The sequence below is a fragment of the Arachis stenosperma genome, chromosome 7, assembly GCF_014773155.1.
Source record: "Arachis stenosperma cultivar V10309 chromosome 7, arast.V10309.gnm1.PFL2, whole genome shotgun sequence".
NCBI lineage: Eukaryota > Viridiplantae > Streptophyta > Magnoliopsida > Fabales > Fabaceae > Arachis > Arachis stenosperma.
In genome coordinates, this window is record NC_080383.1 from 48,034,884 (window position 1) to 48,060,048 (window position 25,165).

At 34.0% G+C, this 25,165-nt stretch overlaps 1 non-coding gene and 1 pseudogene across 1 annotated transcript; one reads left to right on the plus strand and one right to left on the minus strand.

The window, feature by feature from the left end:
* Positions 1 to 1,502: 1,502 nt before the first annotated feature.
* On the plus strand, positions 1,503 to 1,610 carry LOC130943202 (small nucleolar RNA R71). Its single transcript, XR_009071730.1, has one exon. It is a non-coding gene; the product is annotated as a small nucleolar RNA R71 (small nucleolar RNA).
* A 6,731-nt stretch (positions 1,611 to 8,341) lies between these two features.
* Positions 8,342 to 12,525, minus strand: LOC130939768 (uncharacterized; annotated as a pseudogene).
* Between the last annotated feature and the right edge of the window lie 12,640 nt (positions 12,526 to 25,165).

Here is a 25,165-nt window from a genome sequence, read left to right on the forward strand (position 1 = left end):
ACTCTGTATGGAGAGAATTGGATGAAGCTTTTCATGCTTCTTCTCCATGTTTACAGAAGAAGATCCTTGAGCCTTAAACACAAGGTGGTCTTCACTCAATTGAAGGACTAACTCTCCTCTGTCCACATCAGTCACAGCCCTTGATGTGGCTAGGAAAGGTTTTCCAAGGATGGTGGATTCATCCTCATCCTTCCCAGTGTCTAGGATTATGAAGTCAGCTGGGATGTAAAGGCCTTTAACCTTCACTAAGACATCCTCTACAAGTCCATAAGCCTGTTTCATTGATTTGTCTGTCATCTATAGTGAGATTCTCGCAGTTTGTACCTCAAAGATCCCTAGTTTCTCCATTACAGAGAGTGGCATGAGGTTTATACCTGACCCCAGGTCACACAGAGCCTTCTCAAAGGTCATGGTGCCTATGGTACAAGGTATTAAGAACCTTCCAGGATCAGGTTTCTTTTGAGGTAATTTCTGCTGAATCAAGGCATTCAGTTTCATGATTGCTCCTAGGTACTGAGCAACTTGCTCTTCAATAATATCTTCATCCTCTTCGGAGGAAGAATACTCATCAGAGCTCATGAATGGCAATAGTAAATTTAGTGGAATCTCTATGGTCTCTATATGAGCCTCAGATTCCTTTGGTTCCTTATTAGGGAACTCCTTATTGGTCAGTGGACGTCCATTGAGGTCTTCCTCACTGGAAATCACTGCCTCTTCCTCCTCTATAGGTTCATCCATTTTGGTTATATTAATGGCCTTGCACTCTCTCTTGGATTCTCTTCTGTATTGCTCGGGAGAGTACTAGGAGGAGTGTCAGTAACTCTTTTACTCAACTGACCCACTTGTGCCTCCAAATTTTTGATGGATGGCCTTGTTTCAGTCATGAAACTGAGAGTGGTCTTAGATAAATTAGAGACTATGGTTGCTAAGTCAGAGAGGCTCTGCTCAGAATTCTCTGTCTGTTGTTGAGAAGATGATGAAAAAGGCTTGCTATTGCCAAACCTATTTCTCCCACCATTATTATTGAAGCCTTGTTGAGGCTTCTGTTGATCCTTCCACAAGAAATTTGGATGATTTCTTCATGAAGGATTATAGGTGTTTCCATAGGATTCTTCCATGTAATTCACCTCTTCCATTGCAGGATTCTCAGGGTCATAAGCTTCTCCTTCAGAGGAAGCTTCTTTAGTACTACTGGATGCTGCTTGCAATCCAGTCAGATTCTGAAAAATCATATTAACTTGCTGAGTCAATATTTTGTTCTGAGCCAAGATGGCATTCAGAGTATCAATCTCAAGAACTCCTTTCTTCTGAGTCATCCCATTACTCATAAGATTTCTTTCAAAAGTGTACATAAACTGATTATTTGTAACTACCTCAATGAGTTCCTAAGCTTCTGCAGGGGTTCTCTTCAGATGAAGAGGTCCACCAGAAGAGTGGTTCAATAACATCTTGGACAATTTAGACATACCATCATAGAATGTATTCAAGATGCTCCATTCTGAAAGCATGTCAGAAGGACACCTTTTGATCAATTGCTTGTATCTTTCCCAAGCTTCATAGAGGGATTCACCTTCTTTCTGTCTGAAGGTTTGGACATCCACTCTAAGCTTGCTCAGTTTTTGAGGTGGAAAGAATTTGACCAAGAAAGTAGTGACCAACTTGTCCCAAGAGTTCAGGCTTTCTCTAGGTTGTGAGTCCAACCATATCCTAGCTCTGTCTCTTACAACAAAGGGGAAAAGCATAAGTCTATAGACCTCGGGATCAACTCCATTGGTCTTAATAGTATCATAGATTTGCAAGAATTCAGCTAAGAACTGATGAGGATCTTCCGATGGAAGTCCATAAAACTTGCAATTCTGCTGCATTAAAGAAACTAATTGAGGCTTAACATCAAAGTTGTTTACTCCAATGGCAGAAATTGAGATGCTTCTTCCATAGAAATTAGAAGTTGGTGCAGTAAAGTCACCAAGCATCTTCATTGCATCTCTAGCATTGTTGTTGGGTTCGGCTGCCATGTCTACTTCTTTTTCGAAATTTTCTGTAAGGTCCTCTTTGGAGTGTTGTGCTTTAGCTTCTCTTAGCTACCTCTTCAGAGTCCTTTCAGGTTCAGGATCAGCTTCAACAAGAATGTCCTTATCCTTGTTCCTGCTCATATGAAAAAAAGAGAACAAAGAGAGTAGTGGAATCCTCTATGTCACAGTATAGAGATTCCTTAATGTGTTAGAGAAAAAGAAGAATAGAAGAATGAGGTAGAGAGAGAATAAGAAAAATTTGAACACAGAGAGAGGGAGAGGGTTCGAATTACTAGATGAGTAGAAGAGAAAGGTTAGTAAATAAATAAAATAAATAAAAAGAGATGAGAGAGAGAGAGAGAGAGAGAGAGAGAGTATTCAAATTTTAAGAAGAGTGAAAAGAAAAATATTTTTATTTTTATTTAATTAATTAAGTTAGTTTCGAAAATATTAAAAGAAATAAAATAAAATTAGAATTTAAAACATTTAGTTACTTAAAAAGAATTTTGAAAAAGTGGTTAGTTGTTTTCAAAAATGAGAAGTGAAAAAGTAGTTAGGTGGTTTTGAAAAGATAAGAAATAGTAAATTTTTAATATTAAAAAAAACAAATCAAGTAATTAGTTGAAAAGCTTTGAAAGTCAAATTTTTGAAGAGATAAGAAGTTAGAAAAAGATTTTGAAATTAAATTTTGAAAAAAATATGATTGAAATTTATTTTGAAAAAGAAATTAAAAAGATTTGATTTTTGAAATTAAAGTTGATAACTTGACTAACAAGAAACTAAAAGATATGATTCTAGAACTTAAAGATTAAACCTTTCTTAACAAGAAAGTAACAAACTTGAAATTTTTTAATCAAAACAATAAATGTTAGAAATAATTTCGAAAATTATGAAATAAAATTAAGAAAAAGATTTTGAAAATTAATTAAAAAAATTTCGGAAAAAAAAACATAAAAGAAAAATGAAAAAGATTTGATTTTGAAAAAGATTTGAAAAGATAGAATTTTTAAATTGAAATTTTGACTTGACTAACAAGAAACAACTAAATTTTAAAAATCTTTGACTAAATCAACCCAATTTTCCAAAATTTATGAGTAAAATAAGGAAAAGATATTAATTTTTTATTTTTTTGGATTAATGAAGAAAGAGAAAAACAACAAAATGAAACAAAACATAAAATTTTAAGATCAAGACAAATAATGCATGCAAGAACACTTTGAATGTCAAGATGAACACCAAGAACACTTTGAAGATCATGATGAACATCAAGAACATATTTTTTAAAATATTTAAGAAAAGAAAGGCATGCAAGACACCAAACATAAAAACTTTTGTACTAAGGACACTAACAATTCGAAAATGCACAAGAAAAACAAGAAAAGACACAAAACAAGAAAAATTAAAGATCAAATAAGGAAAATAATCAAGAACAACTTGAAGATCAAGAAGAACACAATGCATATATTTTCGAAAATTTAAGAAAAATTAAAACATGCAATTGACACCAAACTTAAATTTTGACACTAGACTCAAACAAGAAACAAAATTTCTTTTTTTGGTTTTATGATTTTATTAAATTTGTTTGTTTTTTTTTTTGGAAGACTTTTTGAAAAGAAAATAAAGGTTGAAACAAGAAAGAAGGTTACCTAATCTGAGCAACAAGATGAACCGCCAGTTGTCCAAACTCGAACAATCCCCGGCAACGGCGCCAAAAATTTGGTGCACGAAATTGTGATCATCAACAATGGCGCCAATAGACTTGGAGCTCTCAAACGTGAATCACACTTTGTCACAACTTCGCACAACTAACCAGCAAGTGCACTGGGTCATCCAAGTAATACCTTACGTGAGTAAGGGTCGATCCCACGGAGATTGTTGGTATGAAGCAAGCTATGGTCATCTTGTAAATCTCAGTTAGGCGGATTCAAATGGTTATAAAGGTTCCGAAATTAATAATAAATAAAGCATAAAATAAAATAGAGATACTTATGTAATTCAATGGTGGAAATTTCAGATAAGTGCATAGAGATGCTAGTTCCTGTTGAATCTCTGCTTTCCTACTGCTTTCATCCAATTCTTCATACTCCTTTCCATGGCAAGCTGTATGTAGGGCATCACCGTTGTCAATGGCTACTTTCCATCCTCTCAGTGAAAAAGGTCCAAATGCTCTTGTCACAGCACGGCTAATCATCTGTCGGTTCTCGATCATGTCGGAATAGAATCCATTGATTCTTTTGCGTTTGTCATCACGCCCAACAATCGCGAGTTTGAAGCTCGTCACAGCCATTGAATCCCTGAATCCTACTCGAAATATCACAGACAAGGTTTAGACTTTCCGGATCCTCAAGAGTGGCCGCCAAAGGGTTCTAGCTTATACCACGAAGATTCTGGTTAGGGGATCTAAGAGATACTCGCTCGTTCTAAGGTAGAACGGAAGTGGTTGTCAATCACGCGTTCATAGGTGAGAATGATGATGAGTGTCACGGATCATCACATTCATCATGTTGAAGTGCAACGAATATCTTAGAGTAAGAATAAGCCGAATTGAATAGCAGAGCTCCACACCTTAATCTATGGTGTGTAGAAACTCCACCGTTGAAAATACATAAGTGATCAAGGTTCAGGCATGGCCGAATGGCCAGCCCCCAAAGTCTAAGAACTAAACGTCCAAAGATGGATGCTAAGATAAAAGACGAAACCAAGATGTCTAATACAATAGTAAAATGTCCTATTTATACTAGACTAGCTACTAGAGTTTACAGAAATAAGTAATTAATGCAGAAATCCACTTCCGGGGCCCACTTGGTGTGTGTTTGGGCTGAGCTTGAGCTTTATACGTGCAAAAGCTTCTCTTGGAGTTAAACGCCAAGTTGTAACGTGTTTTTGGCGTTTAACTCTGGTTTATGACGTGTTTCTGGCGTTTGACTCCAGAATGCAGCATGAAACTGGCGTTGAACGCCAGTTTGCGTCGTCTAAGCTCGAATAAAGTATAGACTATTATATATTGCTGGAAAGCTCTGAATGTCTACTTTCCCACGCCGTTGAGAGCGCGCCATTTGGAGTCTTGTAGCTCCATAAAATTCATTTCGAGTGCAGGGAGGTCAGAATCCAACAGCATCAGCAGTCCTTTGTCAGCCTTCTATCAGAGTTTTGCTCAGGTCCCTCAATTTCAGCCAGAAAATACCTGAAATCACAGAAAAACACACAAACTCATAGTAAAGTCTAGAAATGTGAATTTTGCATAAAAACTAATAAAAACATCCCTAAAAGTAGCTAGATCCTACTAAAAACTACATAAAAACAATGCCAAAAAGCGTATAAATTATCCGCTCATCAGTCACACGCTTCATTTAGCCCTTAGAGTCTTTTCTCCTGGCGTTTCTCATAGGCATGCTTCTTTTTCTTAGCGTGCAACAGGCTTTATTAGCTTCATTCTTTGAAGGTTAAAGGTGTGCCTTGGAGGCACGCTTCCTTCTTTTGGCGTGCAACATGCTTCTTTGGCTTTATATTGGACCTTAGGTGGCTTGTGTTTCTTGTGTTTTTTTTCTTTCTTCTTTCTTGACACTTTCTTACAATAATCATTAAACCAAGGTACTCAAAGTAATATTCAAATAATAATAAAAGACTTCATTGTCAATCAAGATTTATTGTTTCTCTACTTGCAATAACAAAGAAAAATTAACCATAGAACACTTCATTATTAAGCAAGATTCATGGTTATTCTTTATGAAATATCACTAAAAACATAACTATAATGCACATGCATCAGTCCATTCTGATTGGTTTGGCGTGTTGCACAACATAATTGAATTACAGTATTTCTGTCGCATTACATACAAGGTTGCGTGTTTAAATGTGAATGGTATGATCCAAGTTCGCGACAAGGAACACGAAAGCATAAGGACCACAATATCACTGAAGTAAATATAACCAGGATATATATGCACTACAATCGTTTTATTCTACCTCAAAATACACGTCAGGTATATTATTTACTTTATCCGGGTTCATGCAACTCTAATTGGGCGTAGTTGTGGTTAAGACTAAGCTAAGAGGCCACATTGAGTCTGATGACATGATAGAAGGTCAGGAACCTTATCAGATCGACGACCCAACTCCTTCGAAAAGGGTGATTGACACCGGTGAGCCAATTTCCCTTTGGTCTGCTGTTATAGATGATGACATGATAGACTTTGGACTAGATGCCGACGCACTTCCAGTAGAGGACGACGATCTTCAAGAAGAAAATGGGGTCGATTGCAACGAAGAAGAGGAAGACAAGTTCGATGATAATCATAAAACTACATCTAAAGACGAGGATGGTAAACCACAGGAAGAAGATGATGAATTTGATTAGGGTTAATGTAAACATAGTTTTGTTATATGTATTTCTTTAAGAAACTTTGCGTATTCATAATATATGTTTCAGTGAATATAAATATAGTTTTGTGAATGTAATATAGTTTGCATTGTTTTAAATATTTCAGTTACCATCATTTGGTATTTGTAATTTAAATTTTCGTACTTCACATCAAGTTTGAAGCACTATTTCAATTGTCAATTATTAGGGTACACTAGAAATGGACGTAAAAAGATAATTTAAATTAAAAAAAACACTACCATCAAAATTACTGTCAGAATATTCCAACGATACCATTATTTTTTATAAAAAGTTTAAATAACATTTTTATCGGTATCAGCATTGGATAAATCTGCCGGTAATATGGCAAAAATCGTACGAAGTGGCGCCAAATGTTAACGTCGACGAAAAATCTGTTTTCATTTTATTATATTCTGTCGGAAAATTCAACCATAATTACCGTCAGATGCAATAAATCCGACGGTAAATATTTACCAGTGAGACTTATACCGGCTGATATTTTTCGACGATAAATTCAACGATAAATTCGACAATCAGTGACGGATCCAAAAAATTTTAGTAGTGGGGGCAAAATTTATATAACATGATAATAATTTTTATAATAAATTAATATATATATATATATATATATATATAATTAAACATTAAATTATCTATTAACCACTATATATTTATGTATAAATACATGTATTGTTTAACTTATTTTCAATGTATATTTTATATTTTTTACAGATAATTATTTTTTATGTACATATAGCATGATTACTGTTATGATTATATTTTGTTATTGTAAAATATGATTAGCCTTCAAAATATCTAATATACAAATTAAAACACTAAAATAGTAATTTAAATAATAATATATAATTTAAAATTCTATTCTTTTAGGTTTTATATTTTTTAAAAATTAAGTAATTTTTCTCTTAACACTACCATCAAAATTTCTCTTTCCATATATATTACTAAATAATCATTTAAAAATTCAATTTCCAACATAATTAGAAGCCGACTCTTATTGATATTCATAGTTAAAAAAGTTGTTTCAATTAATATAGTTACTACGCAAAAATTAAAGCTAATTTGAAAAGAAGATAAATAATATTCTTTTAAGTTGATTTTTAAAAAAGAACACTAATTTCGTTTAAATATGAGAATTGATCATTCTAACGAATATCTAATATAAAATTTCAAATTGACGATTAAGTACCAAAAGTTAAGTAAAAAATTATTGTGGGGTCAAATTTAATAATCTAATGGGGACAAATAATATTATTAGCATATACTACTCAAAAAAAATTCCAAATCGTTGTGGAGGCACTTGCCCCCACACCACTGCACTTGCACTACAAGAAACGTTGTTAAAATCAACGGCCAAATCGACGGCTAAGCCGTCGATAATATTGAAATTCGAAGGCAAAATAAACGGCGCAGTTGATCGCTATAAAGCTTGTCGATTTTTTTAAATGCTAATAAAATCGACGGCTTTCATAGCCATTGATAATAATTTAATAAAATCGATGTTTGTTACATCTGTAACATGGGTGTGAGAATTTTACATTCTTAATAAAATCGACAATATTGCCGTTGATATTATTATTTAAAATCGACGTTTTCTTTGTCGATAATTGATTCAATAAAATCGACAGCATTTGTATCGATATTTAACTCAATAAAATCAACAACACTTTTGTCTATAATATGTTTAATAAAATCGACGACAACGTCGTCGATATGTGATTGAATAAAATCGACACAGTTGCCGTCGAATTAATTATTTAGATTTGTCTATTTTAACTTTTAAAAGCGACAGCTTTACCGTCAATTTTAATAGTTATATGTTTTAATTACTTTTTCTATTTGAAAAATAATAACCAACTAATGCAAATAAACTTTTAAATATAGAAATAAAATTTATATAGAATATTAGATAACAAGACAAAAAATAATATAAATATAAAATAAAATTTATATTAAATATTAGATAATTAGTTTACAAACTTATCAAAATAATAAATAATTCACTAACATAAAGACTCAAGACAAGATAAATAACTAAACTTAGACTTATATTCATTTAAATTGCAATCCACTAATAATAATACCTAATATTCAAAGTAAAGTAATTAAATAACCTAATCATACTCGTCTAAATAATCATCCGAGTCGGAGCAGTCAAGGAGGTGACCGGTAGAAAGCCTAAGCCTCCCCTTTCGACGTCGACCTCAGCCACGGCCACAGCCGCGATCTCTGTCTCTACCAACCATATCCTGTACACAATTTATAATATATTCAGATACATATTAAAGAACTCTTCCAAACTAGTAGTATAGTTGTATAGGACCAGTAGATACAGCAATATTATTAAAAAACTTGTCAGCTTTTACTCTATGGCTAATTAGATATGCCCTATGCTGTGTTTCCGAATGATCCATCGCATTTTGAATGAATTATAAATAATATGCATTAGATTTAGTTAGATCTGAGTTGGTTCATTATTATTGCAAGTTTCCAAACACACCTTAATGATTTTTCTAATACAAAATGCTAAGGATAACTATGACACAAATTTGGCAATGTGGCAGAAAATCTTTCCCGGTCCAAAGTGACAAGGGAGGATGGACTCTGAGGTTTATGTTTGGATTATTAATATTTTTCTATGAAGCATTTTATTGATATTTTAATTTCAGGGAGTAAGCTTTTAGTTATTGTACGGTTGGAACTGAAAAGGCCAGTGTTACCATAGTGGCAGTTTCATCCATCTTGTCCCATTGCAAAAATCAATCTTCCCAACTAAGGCAAATCAAAACCCTACTCTATCCCTTGTTAAGGTTTTTTATTTTCTTAGATTTTTTCGAATACCATTTTTATTTTTGGAAAATAATTTATTAAATTTATTTATATATGAGATTATATCATAATGTCCTCCCACAGACAAGAACAATAACAAGCCTGTAGAAAACTTTGAAGCACCATTTTTAACCATTCTTCTGAGCCAAATTGTTTACCATTTAGACTGATTCGGTCAGTTAATATAAACTGATACAACTCCCAGTCAAATGCAAAGTAGTATTAAGCAAGAGTCTCATTTATAATCAAACATTTGTAGCAGCTGATTTTGTGATTTACATGAAGCATTTTTATCAAATATCAATATACTAAAACTTGTAAGATACAAAGATAGAAGAAGGGACCAACCTCTCTTGCTTAATTCATCAAAGCAATAAAATTCTGCTCCTCAAATTCAATGTCATTCGAGATCCGTAGCCTCACCACCCTTTCCAAAATCTCCTCAGTTTTCAGAAGACCAGCACCAACTGCAGCTAGCCAACAGCAGAGCAGAACATAAAGAGGATCCCCTGCCTAAATATAAAAAGATAACTAAACAACCCATTACCAATATTCATCAACATAAAATGTAAGAGTAAGACAGAGTTTTGAGCATGAAAACCACTTCCACTAAACTACAGCAAATATATGGAACCTCCGACTCAAAAGTACAGAAAAGCTAGATCACAAAACAAAGTGCACCAAGGCACATTATCATACAACAGTCAACCGGTAAGTGCTTTCTTTCATGAATGTGTTCTGTACTCAATAATGTGGGGAGTTAGAATACATTTACGAAACTAATTTTTATAAAAATATGGCGTATTAGAATGCTTTAATAATTTACAGCAAAAGAAGAATACTTTAGGAAGACCACTTATTTGTTAAATGATCAAACACTCCAAAAGTTCTCCAGAATTTACCCATGCTAAGGTAATTTTATTTCCATCAGCGTGAGAGAAATGAGAATTTTTCGAAAGAGGAACAACACGATGATCATCTTTGTAAAGGTGTCAACCAAAGTCTCAACAATAAGTGCAGAAAAAACTATGAATCAGAAGAATCTGAGAAAAGAAGTGTTGTGATTGTATTGACTCGACTGTTGGTTTATGATCCATCTGACCATCTAATCATCATGTCATCTGACACTTATCTTAAGGTATTTATTAATCGGTCTTACCTATTTTAATATTAATTTTGTGAAGTTTGTAGTCATCCAAATTACTCATCCACTTGGTCTAAAGTCCATCCACATCTAGTCTTGAGAAATGTTTTTTTCTGTTAATAGTGGATACCTCCCTCACCCCTAATAAAGATGTTCATGTGGAATATGATACATGACGCAAAAATAAAATCCCACTGATGACAAAGATAAGAGAAAATAAAGGTGAATGCAGAAAATAAGTTTGAGCTTAATATACAAAAAAAATTTATAATACAGAAAGTTCAAGCCAAGCTTTCCTGAAGGTAGATAAGCAAATATAGAGGTTCCATATAATGGCACCATTAAATTGAAGGTATCTCATTTTTAGGGGGCAAATAGAAAAAGAAAAAGAAAAACAAATAAATCAAAGAAAGTTGGGAAGTAAAAAGGAAGAACGAAAGAGAGTTATAGCATGAGTGTAGCTGCGATATTGCCATTAACGTATTTGTAGTGTGTTTCTTTTATGGTAGAGTTCAAATTGCATCATTTATTCATGTAATTAGTTTGGTTTGTAGGATAAGACTTATCATTGTTACCAATAATTGATTCACTGCACAAGCTAGTTATAATTAAAAATTGAATATGTTATGAAAAAAGACTTGCATGTAATTTTTCGAACCACTCATTGACTCAGAGTGTCTTTAGTATAGATAAGCAAATATAGAGCTTCCATAATAGATAAGCTCTTTAGTTTAATTAGATCAATCAAGACTTAACTCATGATATAGTATACCTTAACAAGAGCTATGTTAGCAGGGATGACATGATCAACACCAAGAGTCTTCAAAATCTACACCTTTTCAGCTCCCCTGAAACCGAGTTATGCAAAACAATAAACATTCAACTCTAAAGGATATCTAGTAAATGGAAATATCAATCAAATGCATAACAATTATATCAGTCATATTCAACCTTGCATTGAAACAAATTAGTACTACCTAGCAACAGCAATGACAATGGCACCACACGCTTTTTCAATTTGAACAGCTGCAAGCCCTACACCTCCTACTGCACCCAAAACCACCAACACCTACAATTTCATCAACTTTTCAACCACTCTAAAGAGATATAAACATAACCAACAAATAAATAAATAAAAATTAACTACGTATGACATACCTGACCAGAGGTTAAATTAGCTCTATGCACAAGTGCTACATGAGAAGTGCCAAATGCCACAGCAAGTGCTCCAACAGCAACAAGATCACAACCTTCTGGCACACGAATCTAATTGGAAAAAAACAGAACAGGGGAAGCGAATTAGCATGAAGCAGAAATTGAAAACAAGAGAAAATCAAAGGGGGAAAGGGGGATTCAGGGTTTGGGGGATACCTGAAGAGCAGAGGGGTCATCGGCGTGGAGAGGATCAAGGGGAATTTAGGAATTTCCAAATGAAATTGAAGGGGATACCTGAGGAGCGACAGTGGCGGCACGAGCAAACGGAGTGACAGCAGCGCAACTGTGATGCTGGCAGAGGAGAATGAAGGTTGGTGTTTCTGAATTCTGATACGCTCGAATGCAGAAAAGGATAAAATTGTGTTTCTAAACTTGGAGTGGGAAGTGGGCGCGGGGATGGTGTATTTAGTAATAAAAATTGACGGTAAGTCTGTCGATTTTAATTTGAAAAAAAGTTAAGCCTTTAACATCTATTTTATATATTAAATCTACACCATTTATTTGATTTTAGAAAGTAATTTGGACCGTTTAAATTTATCGACAAAAAGATTGTCGATATTTTAAATATTAAAATAGACGCTATGTCCGTCGCTTTTAAAAACAAAGTATATTCAACTTTCAGTTCGTCGACAATATGACAATAATAAAGATAGATTTATGGTATCATTAAAAAATCGTCGACCAAGCTGTCGATTTTATTATTTTATTTTTAATTATCTTTTCTTTTTAATATCGACATCAAGCCGTCGAAAATTATCGACGAGAGAGATAGCTGTCGATTTTTTACATCGTTAAATACACTTTTTTTTGTAGTGTTAGATCTGTCCCTGTCGACAATACTCAACATTTTTCTTGTAGTACCTATTATCACTCCTTTCCACGTAGAAATGTTTACAGGTAATTTCTGCTTTATTACTTTCAGCCATGTCTGAATAATCAAATCAAGATGCGAAGCAGCTTTTATCTTTATAACATGGGGTTGGTATAATGGAAGTGGTGTAGGATATTGGAGGAGCTAGGAGCTGGGACATGTTAGGACATAATATCGACATATTAACCAAAAAGGACACAAAATGAACCAAAATTTGAAAGAATTGCATTGGTTCAAAGGGTTTGCATGACAACATAATGTCCACACTTGTTCAATGTCAAAATTGGTCTTCCCCTTCTTTTCTTTCTTTTTTTTCTTCCTCTTTTTTCTTTTATATATATATATATATATATATATATATATATATAAAAAGATTAGGCAAGACATCTTTTCCAACCATCTCCCTATGTACAATTGTACATGACTTAATGGTCATTATCATCTGCCTTTTCTGTCTCTATTGCTTTCTTTTTGGACTCAATCAATTCAATCCAATATATTAACAGCACTTAATTAGATGCTCTTTATTTTTATTTTTATTTTTATTTATTTTTGTTTTTAATTTCTAACTGTCAACATTACCTTTCATGTTTCTCAATTTTAATTTGTCTGAGCCTATTTTGTTTGATTTTTCAGTTTGATTTTCATTTTTTGTTGTGGTTTTTAGTTTTTAAATTTTGTAAATAAAATAACACAACAAAATGATATATATCAAGAAATATGGTTTATTTATTTCTACTTTTTCTATTTCCTTCTTCGCAAAACTTTGAAAATGAGAAAATAAAATAGATATATACCAAACAAATCCTATATTTCAAATCGTTTTCAATTTGATTCCAATGTAAAATTACTGAAAGGAGAAGACTAAAGTGTTACTATCCATGTCAAATCTATGAGCATGCCACCAATTAAATCATTTTCAATTAGATCCTAGTACTCTAGTAGTGTCAACTAACTAAAAAAAATGCTAATGTGACATAAACCTTACTATATATGTGTGAATATGTGGATCAAGCTAGTTGAACCAATTTTTTACTTAATAAATTTTTAATATATATAATTAGTACCAAATAATACATGTATAAGTTTAATTTAATGTTACAACATTAAATCACTTTCATTTTAATTGGAATAATTTTTTGTAAAGCCTATCATTAGATTAGAAAGTTATTATGTGTTGCAAATTATATTCTTTATACAATTTTAATTTATATATGCTAATAATCTTTGAACTTTTTTATATATCAAAATTAATAGTAATATAAAACTTTAAAACATACATGAATATGAATTATTAGAAGAATATAGTTTTATTGTTGTTCAATTTTTATGAAAATAATTTGGTACAAATAGTCTTTATGAGATTGTAATTCAACGTTTAGAGAGATAAAAATTAACTTTTAAAAAGACAAAAGTATTAGTATAACTTACTTATATTAACATCGATGTCATTTGCCTATTCAGTGACTTATATCCGATTTTTTATATATATCGAATCATAATTTATATCCATTATAAAGAGAATTAGCTGAGTTGTTTGATCTCTCTTCACATATGGCCTTTTTCTTAGTAATACGCACAATTCAACTCATCTCATTAAAAAATATATTAATAATAATTTAATATTTTAAATGATTAATTAATAAATTATATATTATTAATTAAAAATTAAAAAAACTAACCTGCAAGAATGATTCCAATAAGAGTATAATTGAACAGATTTTATTTCTGTACACTTTAAACATGTATTACTTTGACTTTTGAATATGTAAAAAATATATCAAATAATTTTTAATTGATTCAAAATTAGAAATAATTTATAAAATACAAACTTTTAATCTAATAGTGAATTTGAAAAAAAATACACAACTAAAAAATTAGTCACAAGCACAAGAATTGCATAGAGTTATACCGGTGCCTTTTGAAAAATATTGAAATTTGTATATATATTTTAAGATTAAGTATGATTTTGGTATTTAAAATACAGATCGAAAATTTTTTTTATTTCTCAAATTTTTGTATACAATTTGTCTTTAAGGTTTAAAATTAAGTTTTAAAATCATCTTTTTTATTTAAATCTTAAAATTTTAGATCAAATTGTTCATAACAAAAAAATCATAAAATAAAAAAATCATAAAATAAGAGAAGGAGAGTGTATAAACTCCTACGAAGGAGGAAGGGAAGAAGAAGAAAGAGGAAGAGAAGAAGAAGAAGAAGTTGTCCACGATCCACCTCTACCTCTATTTCTGCTACCAAAGTTTTAAAATTAAGTTAAACGTTAGGGACCATTTTAATTTGTTTACAAAAAAAAGATTGAAAATGAAAAAAAATTTTAACCTATACTTTAGGGACCAAAATCATATTTAACCCTATTTGTTATTACAACATTATTAAATAACTTTTAAATTTTAACCAAAACATATACACTATTTACAATGCAAAACTAAATTCTTCTTTGTTAGTTCCTATAATATAGGTTATGTCTATAAAATTTATTTGATTTCTACCCAACAAGTAGAAATTATTGCTAACTGTAATTTTTGGGATGACTTTAGGTAAATCTAAAACCTGAGATAGAAGAGATATTTTTTTGAATGGAAGTGTAAACACTACGAAGAATTACTAGTATTAATACAAAAAGCTTATTTAAATGCAGGTACAAAAGATAAATTCATTTGGAGTCGCTCCAAGGATGGAAGTTTTTCAGTAAAGTTATTCATTACTTCGGTGGAGTCAAAAGCATGGGACTTTGCTGAAACACATCATACTTTTGATAATATCTAGTGAAAAATAGTACCACCGAGGGTGAAAATGATGGGCTGGTTTCTGATCTTAGGCAAGCTCAACACGATGAAAAGGCTGTCCCAGTTAACATGGTGGGTGCAAATAAGGTAACCTGTGTTTTATGTGGTTGGATGATGAGGATATAGATCACCTATTCATTTGTTATAACTATGCTTTTCGTTTGGGGGTATAAAGTTATGGTTGTGGGAAAAATTACATGGGTTAGGTCAAAAGGGGTGAGAAGTTTCTTTGAATATTGGTGTGAGCAAGAGGAGGTGAGATTGGGGAGAAGAAGGTGGATAAATTGTTGGTTTGCAATTGTATGGATGATACGAGGATTAGAAATTAATTTATTTAAAAAAAAGGATATATCATGGGAGAATGCTTGGGAATTTATTATATAACAGCTAAAAAATTTGAGAAATACTCAATAAAAAAGAGAAGAAAGAGCAGTAAACTTTTGTTCAAGGGGCTACCAGTAGTCAATGCTTTGGAGAAGTGCATTGAAATATCCGTTCAATTCTTGCTAGAGGAGTATAGTGCAGCTCTAGAGTGAGTGGTCTTCAAAACCAATGACGCAGTCTTGGTGAAATGGTGATGAGCGGATATTTTATACGTTTTTTGGCATAGTTTTCATATAATTTTTAAAATGTTTTATTTAGTTTTTATTAAGTTTTTACAGGTTTTAGTGTTAAATTCATATTTTTGGATTCTACTTTGAGTTTGTGTGTTTTTGTACCATTTCAGGTATTTTCTGGTTGAATTTGAGGAGTTGAAGCAGAAGTCTGATTCAGAGAGAGAAAAAGCACTGCAGATGTTGTCCAAATCTGACCTCCTTGCACTAGGAAGAGATTTTCTGGAGCTACAGACATCCAAATGGAGAGTTTTCAATGGCTATGAAAAGCTGACTTCCAAAGCTTTCCAGCAATGGATAAGAGTCCATACTTTGTTTAATACTAAAATGCTCAAAACTGGCGTCCAACGCCAGCTTCCTGCCCCCTTTCTGGCGTCTAACGCCCAAGGAGCAGAGCCCAGCATCCAAACGCCCAGAGAGGACCCCTAGCTGGCGTTCCACGCCCAAGAGACCTCATAGCATGTGGATCTCATAAAAGCTCAGCCCAAACACTCACCAAGTAGGCCCAAAAAGTGAATTTTAGCACTAAATAGATTGTTTTACCCTTACTAGTCATCTGTTTAGTATTTAAGAGATTAAATTTATATTATTCAGACTTTTACACACCATATTCGAATTTTACTTTGTATTTTACATCAGTATGAGTTTCTAAACCTCCTAGATTGAAGGGAGGAGCCTTGCTGAGTCCTATGAATTAATAAAAGTATTACTGTTTCTTCTCCGATCCGTGTTTGATTAATTCTAAGATGTATATTCGTACTTCAACGTCGTGGATAGGATGATCAGTGACAATCAGCTCTGTTCATCACATTAAGATGAACGTGCCTGACAAACACCCGCGTCTACTTGGGTTCGTGTGAATACTTCAGTGGAAAGCACACACCACCAGCTTGAATCATACATCTCTCGGATGGCTAATCCACAACTTTGTTGGGGACTTCTCAGGACACTAGTTCAGCCAATTTCGGGGAGATTAGGGTCTCTGTGGTAGAGGCTAGAATCCTATGATGCAGCATTATCTGATCCAAAAGATCCGACCTTATCTGTGACGTTTTGAGTAGGATCATTAAGGAGAATAAACTGTACGTGCTTCACCCTCAAGCAGAGATGGATCCACACTAACCCTGGGGTTCAGATCTGAAGGAGTATTGACGACCTCTCAATAAAGGCGCCAATCACTTACATCCTGTCATGAAAGAGATCATTCACAAGCTGAGCAGACAGGAATGCTAGAGTTAATTCAGAAAGACTAAGCAACTGCAAACCTTAACCATTTTTTTTCATAGTTTACACAACTTCTGAGTTCTAATTACCCTATTTCTTTATTCCCATTTTTTATATGCAATTAAAAATAACATACCAACATCTCCTACTCTTTCTTATGCCTGACTAAGACCTGCAAGATAACCATAGCTTGCTCCAAATCACAATTCTCGTGGGATCGACCCTAACTCGCTTAGGTATTACTTGGAAAACCCAGTGCAATTGCTGGTACAACAGTACGAAGGTGTGGGATTCGTGCTACCAAATTTTTGGCGCTGCTGCCTGAGATTGTTGAGTTTGGACAAACTGACGGATTGTCATGCTCCCTAGATCAGGTAATTTTTATTTTATTTGAGTCTTTTATTTTTGTTTTCTTCTTCAATTTTGGAAAAAATAAAAAACTTTTCAAAAATTTCTTTCTTTTCTTTGTTTAATCTTTGTTTTCTTCCTCCTCAATTTTTTTCGAAAATTTTAAAACCTTTTTCAAAAATATTTTTTTCTTTTCTTTTCTAAATTTTTTAGTCCTTTTTCTAAAAACCATTCAAAATTAATGTCTTTTTGTTTGAAGCTTGTTTCAATTTATAAGTTTGGTGTTTGAGTCTTTTATTTTGTTCTTAGTTAAATTTTCGTGTCCTTTGAGTCTTTGTTCTTGTTTTTGTTTGGGTCAATTTTCGAAATTTTGAATCTTCCTTTCAAAAACTTTTCAAAAATAATTTCTCTTGGGTTAAATCTTGTGTCAAATCTTTAAATTTGGTGTTTTCTTTGTTTTTCTTTGTATTTTTCGAAAATTTCTTTTTGGTTTTCTAAAAAATTTTAAGTTTGGTGTTCCTTACATGTTCTTGTATTCTTTGAATCTTTGAATTTTGTTCTTTGTGTTCTTGTTAGTCTTCAAAGTGTTCTTGAGTCTTTTTTGTATTTTGATCTTAAAATTTTTAAGTTTGGTGTTCCTTTGTGTTTCCTTCCAAAATTTTCGAAAATAAGGAGCATTAGATCTAAAAATTTTAAGTCTTGTGTCTTTTACTTGTTTTTCTCTTTCATCATTAAATTAAAAAATTTTAAAAATATATATCTTTTCTATTTTTATTTCAACTTAATTTTCGAAAATTAACAAAAAAAAATTCAGATTTCAATTTTCAAAATTTTTATCTTATCATATCTTAGTTGTCAAGTTTTCAAAAGTCAATTTTTTTAAAATAATAATAATAATCATATCTTTTTCAAAAAAATCTTATCTTTTTCAAAATCTTATCACAGCTTTTTCAAAATTTAAAAATCTTATCTTATCTTTTTCTAATTTCAAACTTTAAAAATAAAATCTTTTTCAAAATCAAATTCCAAAATCTTATATTTTTAAAATATTTTTCAAATCTTTTTAATTTCTTATCTTTTCTAATTTCCAATTTTAAAATCATATATTTTTGAAATCTTTTTTTGTTTCTTTTCTTATCTTTTTAATTTCAAATTTAAATCTTTGCTTATCTTATTTTAAAATTTCAAACTTTTTCTTAATTAATATCTTATCTTCTCTCTCTTCTTTTTTTTAAACTTCTTAACTAACATTTCTCTTTCTTGATTTTCGAAAACTCTCTCCTTCTTCTCTCTCTTCTTTTTCAAAACTTTCTAACTAACTCTTCTCTCTCAATTTTCAAAAATTACTTCTTCTATTTCTCTTCCCTCTTTTTCGAAAAACAATAATTAAAATTCAATTCTTTTTAAATTAATTAACTTAATTTTCAAAAATAAATAATAAATAAAATAAAAATAAAAATATTTTAATTCTTATTCATCTTTTCTACTTCTCTTTCTTCTTCTTTTCCTATTTCTTCTTCCTCTTCTTCTATCTTCCTTCACTATGAACCCAAGTGAGAATGAAGAGTTCAGAAGAACTCTGGGATCTTATACAAATCCCACTGCTGACTTCTATGGAAGACGTATTAGCATACCTCAAATCAGAGCAAGTAGCTTTGAATTGAACCCTCAACTCATTACCATAGTGCAGCAAACCAGCTAGTTTTTTGGACTTTCACAAGAATAACCTACAGAATTCTTAGCAGATTTCTTAAAAATTGCTAACACTGAACACCATGAGGGAGTAGACCAAGATGTCTACAGATTATTGCTCTTTTCTTTTGCTGTAAAAGATCAAGTAAAGAGGTGGTTGGATAACCAACCTAGATCTAGTTTGAAAAGTTGGACACATTTAGTAGACAAGTTTTTAAATCATTACTTTCTCCCAAGGAAGATGACCTAGTTGAAACTGGACATCCAAGGCTTCAGACAAGGAGATAGTGAATCTCTTTATGATGCTTGGGGAAGGTATAAGAGGATGCTAAAGAAATGTCCTACTGAAATATTTTCAAAATGGGTACAATTAGACATCTTCTATTATGGACTTTCAGACATGGCTAAAATTTCTTTGGACCACTCTGCTGATGGTTCCATACACATGAGAAAGACCATTGGAGAGGCTCAAGAACTTATTGAGACTATTGCCACTAATCAGCATATGTACTCAGTCGTTGAGACCTCTATAAAAGAAGAAGTTAAGGTAGTATCTACTGAACCTAACCCTCCAGAGCAAGATAGTCCATTGACTCAACAACTACACGCCCTTGCACAGCAAATACTGGGATTACAAGACGCTTTACGAGAAACTCAGGCTTCTAACAGAAATGTAGAGGTCCAGTTGAGTCAGACAAGGCAACAGTTATCTAAGTAGATAACAGATGAATGTCAGGCTATTCAACTGAGAAGTGAAAAAACCTTAAGCACCCAACCTCAGCTCAATAAGAATGAAAAGCCCATAGAGAATAACCAGATCTCTGCACAAGATGGCTCTGGGCGTTCAAACGCCTAGAAAGGTATCACTCTTAGCGTTAAACGCCATGAAAGGGCAGAGACTGGGCGTTCAAATGCCTAGAGTGGTATCCCTCCTGGCGTTGAACGCCAGGAAAGGGCAGAGACTGGGCGTCTAAACGCCCAAAGAGGTATCCCTCTTGGCATTGAATGCCAGAAAGGGGCAGAGATTAGGCGTTCAAACGCTCAAGGAGACATCAGCATGGGCGTTGAACGCCCAAGCAAGGGAGGTCAGCCACTCACTAATAACAACCCTCCTAAGCAAGCTAGTAACCCCCATTCCAGTACACATGGAATTCTGCCTCCATCAACCAAGGTTGATGATTATAAGGCTAAGATGCCATTTCCTTAGAAACTCTGTCAAGAGGAAAGGGATAACCAGTTTGCCTACTTTGTAGAGTATCTCAGAACATTAGAGATAAAGATCCTTTTTGCAGAGGCTCTTGAACAGATACCTTCTTATGCTAAGTTCATAAAGGACATCTTAAGTCATAAGAATGATTGGAGAGAGACACAAACAGTCCCCCTCACTGAAGAGTGTAGTATAATCATTCAAAACATCTTACTAGAGAAGCTTAAGGACCCTGGAAGCTTTATGATACCATGCACTCTAGGTGATGCTTGTACAAGGATAGCTCTATGTGACCTTAGGGCAAGCATCAACCTAATACCCACTTTTTAATAAAGAAGCTCTGTTTGATTGAGGAAGTCAAACCAACCCGCATATGCCTTCAACTTGCTGATGGTTCTATTAAGATACCATCAGGAGTAATTGAAGACATGATTGTCAAGGTGGGACCCTTCGCTTTTCCCACTGACTTTATGGTGTTGGACATGGAAGGGCACAAGAGTGCATCCCTTATCCTAAGGAGACCCTTCCTAGTTAAAGGACGGACCTTTATTGATGTTGAAAAAGAGGAAGTGACCCTGAGAGTCAATGAGGAAAAGTTTGTACTGAATGCTGTCAAGGCTATGCAGCATCCAGACATTCTTGAGGAATGTATGAGCATTGACCTCATTGATTCCCTGGTGGAAGTGGTCAACATGGCCGAAAGTTTCAAGGAAAGGTTTGATGATATCCTTGATGATATCCAACCTGATTCAGAGGAATCTCTAGAAACCTCTAAGGAAAAGGAGAAGCCTCCAAAGCTTGAGCTTACGCCATTACTTTCCTCCCTGAAATATGTATTTCTGGGAGAGGAAAATACCTATCATGTGATCATAAGCTCTGCATTAGAGCCACAGAAAGAAGAAGCACTAAGTCAAGTGCTTAAAACACAAAGCACCGCCTTTGGGTGGACTATAAGTGACCTTAAGGGCATTATCCCAGCTCGATGCATGCATAAAATCCTGTTGGAGGATAATACCAAACCAGTGGTACAACCACAGAGGCGATTGAATCCAGCCATGAAGGAAGTAGTGCAGAAGAAAGTCACTAAGCTCTGGGAGGCTAGGATCATTTATCCCATTTCTGATAGTCCCTGGGCGAGCCCTGTCCAGGTTGTTCCTAAGAAGGGAGGCATGATAGTAGTTCATAATGAAAAGAAGGAACTGATCCCTAAAAGGATAGATACAGGGTGGCGTATGTGCATTGACTATAGAAGACTCAATGACGCCACTAGAAAAGATCACTTTCCATTACCTTTCATTGACCAAATGCTAGAAAGACTAGCAGGTCATGCTTTTTATTGTCTCCTGGATGGATATTCTAGGTACAATCAAATAGGAGTAGATCCACAAGATCAAGAGAAGACAGCATTCACATGTCCATCTGGCATGTTCGCCTATAGACGAATGCCATTTGACCTGTGCTATGCGCCTGCCACCTTTCAGAGATGCATGTTATCCATCTTCTCTGATGTCGTAGAGAAGTTCCTTGAAGTATTCATGGATGACTTCTCTGTTTATGGAGACTCATTTGACTCCTGTCTTGATCATCTGAACCTGGTCCTGAAAAGATGCCAAGAAATAAACCTAGTTCTAAACTGGGAGAAATGCCACTTCATGGTAACTGAAGGCATTGTTCTTGGGCATCGGATCTCAAATAAGGGGATAGAAGTGGATCAAGCTAAGGTGAAAGTGATAGAACGCTTGCCTCCACCTACTAATGTCAAGGCAATCAGATGTTTCCTAGGTCATGTAGGATTCTACAGGCGGTACATAAAAGATTTTTCTAAAATCGCCAAACCCTTGTGTAATCTCTTGGCCACTGATGTTCCATTCGTCTTTCACCAAGAATGCATGCATGCCTTTGAAACTTTGAAAGCCAAGCTTGTCACTGCTCCTATCATCTCTTGCAGTGGTTTATGCCATTGACAAGTTCAGATCCTATCTAGTAGGATCTAAGGTCATTATTTATACTGACCATGCTGCTCTAAAGTATCTACTCACTAAGCAGGATTTTAAACCCAGACTTATAAGATGGGTGTTACTCCTGCAATAGTTTGATATAGAAATTAAAGACAGAAAAGGGACGGAAAATCAGGTGGCTGATAACTTTTCCTGGATTGAGCCAGTAGCAAGGACTTCTTCTCCCTCTACTAACATATCCGAATCTTTTCCAGATGAGCAACTCTATGCCATCCGGACAGTACGTTGGTTTGCAGACATTGCAAACCTCAAGGCTATACGGTTTATTCCTAAAGAGTTTACCAGGCAGCAAGCCCGAAAACTCATGCATGATGCAAAATATTACCTATGGGATGAGTCATATCTCTATAAGAGATGCTCGGATGAATAATTCGACGTTGTGTGTCTAAAGAAGAGGCAGAGAATTCTATGGCATTGCCATAGCTCTGACTATGGAGGACACTTTGGATGTGAGCAGACAGCCACTAATGCAAGGTACTCCAAAGTGGCTTTTACTGGCCTACACTCTTTAAAGAATCTAGAGAGTTCGTTCGAAATTGTGACAGTTGCCAGAGGGCTGGAAATCTCTTCCATGGTCAGAGCATGCCTTAGCAAGGAATCCTAGAGATTGAGTTGTTTGACGTATGGGGCATAGATTTCATGGGACCCTTCCCGCCTCTATACTCAAGCATCTACATCTTGTGGCAGTAGATTTTGTGTCCAAATGGGTTGAAGCAATAGCAACGCCAACTAATGACACTAGAGTAGTAATGAAGTTCCTCTAAAAGAACATCTTCATCAGATTTGGTGTCCCTAGGACACTAATTAGTGATGGAGGAACTCATTTCTGTAACAAACAGCTGGATTTTGTCTTAAGCCGATACGGAATTTGCCATAAAGTAGCAACACCGTATCTTCCCCAAACTAATGGGCAAGCTGAAGTCTCAAATAGAGAACTAAAGCAAATCCTAGAGAGGACAGTAAGTGCCTCTAGAAAGGATTGGGCTAAAAAGCTTGATGATGCTTGACAAACCCCAATTTGACGGTTTATCTTGTATTGAATTTAGGGGATTTTATCACCTTTTACCCACATTTATTCAATGAAATAGCATGGTTTTGTATATTCTCCTTTAATTGTGCTTAAGAGTGAAAACATGCTTTTTAGGACTTGAAATAGCTAAATTTAATTCTCCTTGATTTCATTAGATGCCTTGATATGTTTGCTAAGTGATTTCAGATTTAGAAGGCAAAGATTGGATCAAGGGAATGAAGAAAGAAGCATGAAAAGTTGGAGAACTCATGAAGAAATGAAAGAACCGGAAAGCTGTCAAGCCGACCTCTTCGCACTTAAACAACCATAACTTGAGCTACAGAGGTCCAAATGATGCGGTTCCAGTTGGGTTAGAAAGCTAACATCCGGGGCTTCGAAACGATATAGGATTTGCCATAGTTTCTACACGTACGGTGGCGCGCACGCGCAAAGTACGCGCACACGCCGTTGCTGCCACCTAGTTCACTTAAAGCAACATGTGGCCAGCGATTTTAGAAGCCTTGTGGGCCCAATCCAACTCATTTCTGATGCTATTTAAGCCAAGGATTGAAGGGGAATCAAACTTCACATACTCTCATACTTTACATGTTAGTTACCATTAGTTTAGTTTAGTAGTTAGAGTTAGTTTCTAGAGAGAGAAGCTCTCACTTCTCTCTAGAATTAGGATTAGGATTAGGTTTAGTTCTTAGATCTAGGTTTTAATCTTTGCTTTCTTCTACTTCTACCTTTTAATTCTTTGTTGTTACATTCATTCTTCTTCCATTCTTTTATTGTAATTTCCTTTATGTTGTTCTTATACTTTGTTGTAGATCTACTATTGTTCCTTCCATTTCCTTTCAATTCAATAAGAGGTAATTCATAATAATTGTTCTTCTTTGCTTTTCTATTGTTGATCTCTTGCCTTTGTAGTTAGATCTCTCTTTAATTCTTGCAATTTATGTTGTTTACTTTTGTTGCCTTTTATGTGTTTGTTGAAATGCCTCTTCTAGATATAGTATAGATTTTGTTCCTCTTGGCCTAGGTAGAGTAATTAGTGATACTTGAGTTATCTAATTCCTTTGTTGATTGGTAATTGGAGAGATTGCTAATTGGTTTGGAGTGCACTAAAGCTAGTCTTTCCTTGGGAGTTGGCTAGGACTTGTGGCTCAAGTCAATTCATCCACTTGACTTTCCTCCATTTAGTAAGGGTTAACTAAGTGGTAGCAATGAACAATTCTCATCACAATTGAGAAGGATAACTAGGATAGGACTTCTAATTTTCATACCTTGCCAAGAATCTTTTATAGTTGTTAGTTTATTTTCATTGCCATTTACTTTCATGCTTCTTATCCAAAACCCCAAAACACAATTCCAACCAATAACAAGACACTTTATTGTAATTCCTAGGGAGAACGACCCGAGGTTTGAATACTTCGGTTATTAATTTTAGGGGTTTGTTACTTGTGACAAACAATCTTTTGTATGAAAGGATTATTGTTGGTTTAGAAACTATACTTTCAACGAGAATTCTTTTGTGAAATTCTAAACCGTCAAAAATCCAATCGTCAAAATGGCGCCGTTGCCGGGGAATTGCAATGGTGTTATGTTATTGGTTATTGTATATATGTGAATAGTGTAAATATCTTGCTCTTTGCTTTATTTGCTAGTTGTAGAATTTTATTTCTCTTATTTTCTATTATCTTTTGATTTTTGTTTTCTCTTTCCACTATGAATTCTCATATTGGCTATGAGTGTAGTTACAACTATGTTGTAGGAAGT